A 6,880-nucleotide genomic window follows, 5' to 3' on the forward strand; every position below is an offset into this window, starting at 1 on the left:
CTGTATGTGGTCTTCCATCAGCACTGCCCCCACCCTGTTCTTTATTGTAGCTGGTGTTTCTCCTTTTGGACTGGTTTTTCCTTTTGGACTTTGTGTGTGTGTGTGTGTGTGTGTGTGTGTGTTGTCTGTTTTGTCTGTGTGTTTGCGTGTCTTTGTTTCCTGTTTTTTTATCTGTTTTCTTTTCCAGGGCTGCTTCAAGGAACAAATCAAAGCACACCTGGTGGAAGGCCCAAAACATCACTATGAGTAGAGAAATAAAGTCACAACAGAGAGCAAATAACACTCTCAAAAAAAAACACCTCCTGAAGGGCCAGGCCCTGGACATAATATGACCTCCCTTTAATATAGCAGTGCTGAAAGGTGCAGAGCACATAACAAGCATTTAAAACTCATAAGCAACAGAAAACTAGACAAAATGACAAAATGGAAGAATTACCCAGAAAAGAAATTCCAAGAAGAAGTGACAGCTAAAGAATTGATCAAAACAGATGTAAGCAATACAAATGAACAAGAATTTAGAATAATAGTCATAAGATTAATTGCTGGGCTTGAAAAAGGCATAGAAGACAGCAGAAAATCTATTACTTCCCAGATCAAGGAACTAAAAAATAGTTATGATGAATTAAAAAATGCTACAAATGAGGTACAAAATAAAATGGAGGTGGCCACAGCATGGATTGAAGAAGAAGAAGAAGAAGAAGAAGAAGAAGAAGAAGGGAGAATAGGTGAATTAGAATATAAACTTATGGATAAAGAGGAAGCTGAGAAAAAGAGAGATAAAAAATCCAGGATCAAGAGGGGAGAATTAGAGAACTAAGTGATGCAATCAAACGGAACACTATCTGTAGCACAGAAATTCCAGAAGAAGAGAAAGAGAAAAGGGGCTGAAGGTGTACTTAAACAAATCATAGCTGAGAACTTCCCCAATCTGGGCAAGGAAACAGACATTCAAGTCCAAAAGCACAGAGAACTCCCTTCAAACGTAACTTGAATTCATATTCTACATGACATATCATAGTGAAACTGGCAAAATACAAGGATAAAGAGAGAATTCTGAAAACATCTAGGGATAAACGGGCCTTAAATACAAACATATACACATACGGGTAGTAGCAGACCTATCTACTGAAAGTTGGCAGGCCATAAAAATGGCAGGAAATCTTCAATGTGATGAAAAGGAAAAATAAGTAGCCAACAATCCTTTATCCAGCAAGCCTGTCACTCAGAATAGAAGGAGAATAAAGGTTTTCCCAAACAAAAATTGAAGGAATTCATCACCACTAAACCAGCCCTACAAGAGATCCTAAGGGGGACTATGTGAGTGAAATGTTGCAAGGACTACAAGGTACCAGTGACAACACTACAAGCATGAAAGGCACAGTTAACACAATGATTCTAAACCCATATCTTTCATAATAACACTGAATATCAATGGACTAAATACTCCAACCAAAAGACATAGGGTATCAGAATAGATATAAAAAATAAGACCCACCTATTTGCTGTCTACAAGAGATTCATTGTAGACCTGAGGACACCTTCAGACTTAAAGTGAGGGGATGGAGAACTATCTATCAAGCCACTGGAAGTCACAAGAAACTGGGGTAGCCATACTTATATCAGACAAACTAGACTTTAAATTAAAGGCTGTAACAAGAGATGAAGAAGGGCATAATAATTATAGAGTCTATCCATCAGGAAGAGCTAAAAAATTGTCAATGTCTATGTGCCAAATATGGGAGCCCCCAAATATATAAAACAATTAATCACAAACATCAGCAACCCTATTGATATGAATGGGGTAATTGCAGGGGACTTTAATACTCCACTTACAACAATGGATAGATCATCTAGACACAGGATCAATAAAGAAACAAGGGCCCTGGGGCACCTGGGTGGCGCAGTCGATTAAGCATCCGACTTCAGCCAGGTCACGATCTCGCGGTCCGTGAGTTCGAGCCCCGTGTCGGGCTCTGGGCTGACGGCTCAGAGCCTGGAGCCTGTTTCCGATTCTGTGTCTCCCTCTCTCTCTGCCCCTCGCCCGTTCATGCTCTGTCTCTCTCTGTCCCAAAAATAAATAAACGTTAAAAAAAAAAAAAAAGAAACAAGGGCCCTGAATGATACATTGGACCAGATGGACTTGGCAGGTATATTTAGAACTCTGCATCCCAAAGCAGCAGAATATACTTCTTCTTGAGTGGACATGGACATTCTCCAAGATAGGTCACATAATGGGTCACAAACCAGCCCTCCATAAAGATAAAAGAATTGAGATCATACCATGCACACTTTCAGATCACAATGCTGTGAAACTTGAAATCAACCACAGGAAAAAGTCTGGAAAACCTCCAAGAGCATGGAGGTTAAATAACATCCTACGATGAAACAAATGGGTCAACCAGGCAATTAGGGAAGTATTAAAAAATATATGGAAACAAATGAAAATGAAAATACAACAATCCAAACCCTTTGGGATGCAGCAAAGGCAGTCCTGAGAGGAAAATACATTGCAATCCAGGCCTATCTCAAGAAACAAGAAAAATCCCAAATACAAAATCTAACAGCACACCTAAAGGAACTGGAAGCAGAGCAGCAAAGACACCCCAAACCCAGCAGAAGAAAGCATATAATGAAGATCAGAGCAAAAATAAACACTATACAATTTAAAAAACAAAAAACAAAAACAAAAAACAGTAGAGCAGACCAATGAAACCAAAAGTTGTTTTTTTGAAAAACTAAACAAAATTGGGGCACCTGGGTGGCTCAGTCGGTTAAGCCTCTGACTTCAGCTCAGGTCACGATGTCACAGTTCATGAGTTCAAGCCCTGCATCAGGCTCTGTGCTGACAGCTCAGAGCCTGGAGCCTGCTTGTGCTCTCTCTCTCTCTCTCTCTCTCTCTCTCAAAAATAAATAGACATTAAAATTTTTTTTAAATAAAAAAATAAACAAAATTGATACACCTCTGGTCAGTCTTCTCCAAAAGAAAAGAGAGAGGACCCAAATAGATAAAATCATGGATGAAAATGGATTTATCACAACCAATTCCTGAGAAATACAAGCAATTATCAGGGAATACGGTGAGAAATTATATGCCAACAAACTGGACAACCTGGAAGAAATGGACAGATTCCTAAACACCCACACACTACCAAAACTCAAACAGGAAGAAATAGGAAATTTTAACAGACCCATAACTAGTGAAGAAATTGAATCAGTTATCAAAAATCTCCCAACAAATAAGAGTCCTGGACCAGATGTTGTTCCTGGGGAACTCTACCAGACATTTAAAGCAGAGTTAATACCTATCCTTCTCAAGCTGTTCTAAAAAATAGAAAGGGAAGGAAAACTTCCATACTCATTTTATGAAGCCAGCATTACTTTGATTCACAAACCAGACAAAGGCCCAGCAAAAAAGAGAAACACAGGCCAATATCCCTGATGAATATGGAAGCAAAAATTCTCAATAAGATACTAGTGAATCGAATTCAACAGCATATAAAAAGAATTATTCACCATGATCAAATGGGATTCACTCCTTGGCTGCAGGGCTAGTTCAACATTCACAAATCAATCAACGTGATACATCACATTAATAAAAGACAGGATAAGAACCATATAATACTGTCACTAGATGCAGAAAAAGCATTTAACAAAATACAGCGTCCTTTCTTAATAAAATCCCTTGAGAAAGCTGGAACATACAGAAACTTCATAGAAGCCATTTATGAAAAGCCCACAGCTAATATCATCCTCAATGGGGAAAAACTGAGAGCTTTCCCCCTGAGATATGGAGCACGACAGAGATGTCCACTCTTGCCACTGTTGTTTAACATAGTGTTGGAAGGTCTAGCATCAGAAATAAGACAACAAAAGGAAATCAAAGGCATCAAAATTGGCAGAGATGAAGTCAAGCTTTCGCTTTTTGCAGATGACATGATATTATACATGGAAAACCCGACACTCCACCAAAGGTCTGCTAGAACTGCTACATGAATTTAGCAAAGTTGCAGGATACAAAATCAATGTACAGAAATCAGCTGCATCTTATACACCAATAATGAAACAACAGAAAGACAAATAAAGAAACTGATCCCATTCACAATCGCACCAAGAAGCGTAAAATACCTAGGAATAAATCTGACCAAAGATGTAAAAGATCTGTATGCTGAAAACTATAGAAAGCTTATGAAGGAAATTGAAGAAGATTTAAAGAAATGGAAAAACATTCCCTGCTCATGGATTGGAAGAATAAATACTGTCAAAATGTCAATACTACCCAAAGCTATCTACACATTCAATGCAATCCCAATCAAAATTGCACCAGCATTCTTCTCGAAACTAGAACAAGCCATCCTAAAATTCATATGGAACCACAAAAGTCCCTGAATAGCCAAAGTAATTTTAAAGAAGAAGACCAGGGGGGAGACAGGAAGATGGCGGCGTAGGAGGACGTTGGGCTCACCGCGCGTCCTGCTGATCACTTAGATTCCACCTACACCTGCCTAAATAACCCAGAAAACCGCCAGAGGATTAGCAGAATGGAGTCACCGGACCCAAGTGCAGACGAGAGGCCCACGGAAGAGGGTAGGAAGGGCGGCGAGGCGGTGCGCGCTCCACGGACTGGCGGGAGGGAGCCGGGGCGGAGGGGCGGCTCGCCAGCCAAGCAGAGCCCCCGAGTCCGGCTTGCAAAAGCGGAGGGGCCTGACGGACTGTGTTCCGACAGCAAGCGCGACTTAGCGTCTGGGAGGTCATAAGTTAACAGCTCTGCTCGGAAAGCGGGAAGGCTGGAGGACAAAGGGAGGGTGAGCTGCGGAGCCCCCGGACGACAGAGCTCAGTTTGGCGGGGAACAAAGGCGCTCGCCAGCGCCATCTCCCCCGCCCATCCCCCAGCCAAAATCCCAAAGGGAACCGGTTCCGGCCAGGGAAATTGCTCGCTCCGCGCAAACACCCAACTCTGTGCTTCTGCGGAGCCAAACCTCCGGCAGCGGATCTGACTCCCTCCGGCTGCCACAGGGCCCCTCCTGAAGTGGATCACCTAAGGAGAAGCGAGCTAAGCCTGCCCCCCCTGCCGCCATGCACCTTGCCTACCCACCCCAGCTAATACGCCAGATCCCCAGCATCACAAGCCTGGCAGTGTGCAAGTAGCCCAGACGGGCCACACCACCCCACAGGGAATCCTGCCCCTAGGAGAGGGGAAGAGAAGGCACACACCAGTCTGACTGTGGCCCCAGCGGTGGGCTGGGGGCAGACATCAGGACTGACTGCGGCCCCGCCCACCAACTCCAGTTATACACCACAGCACAGGGGAAGTGCCCTGCAGGTCCTCACCACACCAGGGACTATCCAAAATGACCAAGCGGAAGAATTCCCCTCAGAAGAATCTCCAGGAAATAACAACAGCTAATGAGCTGATCAAAAAGGATTTAAATAATATAACAGAAAGTGAATTTAGAATAATAGTCATAAAATTAATCGCTGGGCTTGAAAACAGTATACAGGACAGCAGAGAATCTCTTGCTACAGAGATCAAGGGACTAAGGAACAGTCACGAGGAGCTGAAAAACGCTTTAAAGGAAATGCAAAACAAAATGCAAACCACCACGGCTCGGATGGAAGAGGCAGAGGAGAGAATAGGTGAACTAGAAGATAAAGTTATGGAAAAAGAGGAAGCTGAGAAAAAGAGAGATAAAAAATCCAGGAGTATGAGGGGAAAATTAGAGAACTAAGTGATACACTAAAAAGAAATAATATACGCATAATTGGTATCCCAGAGGAGGAAGAGAGAGGGAAAGGTGCTGAAGGGGTACTTGAAGAAATCATAGCTGAGAACTTCCCTGAACTGGGGAAGGTAAAAGGCATTGAAATCTAAGAGGCACAGAGAACTCCCTTCAGACGTAAATTGAATCGATCTTCTGCATGACATATCATAGTGAAACTGGCAAAATACAAGGATAAAGAGAAAATTCTGAAAGCAGCAAGGGGTAAACGTGCCCTCACATATAAAGGGAGACCTATAAGACTCGTGACTGATCTCTCTTTTGAAACTTGGCAGGCCAGAAAGGATTGGCACGAGATCTTCAGTGTGCTAGACAGAAAAAATATGCAGCCGAGAATCCTTTATCCAGCAAGTCTGTCATTTAGAATAGAAGGAGAGATAAAGGTCTTCCCAAACAAACAAAAACTGAAGGAATTTGTCACCACTAAACCAGCCCTACAAGAGATCCTAAGGGGGACCCTGTGAGACAAAGTACCAGAGACATCACTACAAGCATAAAACATGCAGACATCACAATGACTCTAAACCCGTATCTTTCTATAATAACACTGAATGTAAATGGATTAAATGCGCCAACCAAAAGACATAGGGTATCAGAATGGATAAAAAAACAAGACCTATCTATTTGCTGTCTACAAGAGACTCATTTTAGACCTGAGGACACCTTTAGATTCAGAGTGAGGGGATGGAGAACTATTTATCATGCTACTGGAAGCCAAAAGAAAGCTGGAGTAGCCATACTTATATCAGACAAACTAGACTTTAAATTAAAGGCTGTAACAAGAGATGAAGAAGGACATTATAGAATAGTTACAGGGTCTATCCATCAGGAAGAGCTAACAATTATAAATGTCTATGCGCCGAATACCGGAGCCCCCAAATATATAAAACAATTACTCATAAACAGAAGCAACCTTATTGATAAGAATGTGGTAATTGCAGGGGACTTTAACACCCCACTTACAGAAATGGATAGATCATCTAGACACACGGTCAATAAAGAAACAAGGGCCCTGAATGAGACATTGGATCAGATGGACTTGACAGATATATTTAGAACTCTGCATCCCAAAGCAACAGAATATACTTTCTTCTCGAGTGCAC

The 6,880-nt window shown here is 42.0% G+C and overlaps 1 long non-coding RNA gene across 1 annotated transcript; it reads right to left on the reverse strand.

Annotated features, from left to right (window-relative positions):
* Window positions 1-1,285: 1,285 nt before the first annotated feature.
* LOC115501470 lies at window positions 1,286-6,296 on the reverse strand. The gene is made up of 3 exons (XR_003964803.1): window positions 6,245-6,296; window positions 1,492-1,495; window positions 1,286-1,338 (listed from the first exon to the last, which is right to left on the reverse strand). It is a non-coding gene; the product is annotated as an uncharacterized LOC115501470 (long non-coding RNA).
* Between the last annotated feature and the right edge of the window lie 584 nt (window positions 6,297-6,880).

Source organism: Lynx canadensis, chromosome A1, assembly GCF_007474595.2.
Source record: "Lynx canadensis isolate LIC74 chromosome A1, mLynCan4.pri.v2, whole genome shotgun sequence".
Classification (NCBI taxonomy): Eukaryota; Metazoa; Chordata; class Mammalia; order Carnivora; family Felidae; genus Lynx; species Lynx canadensis.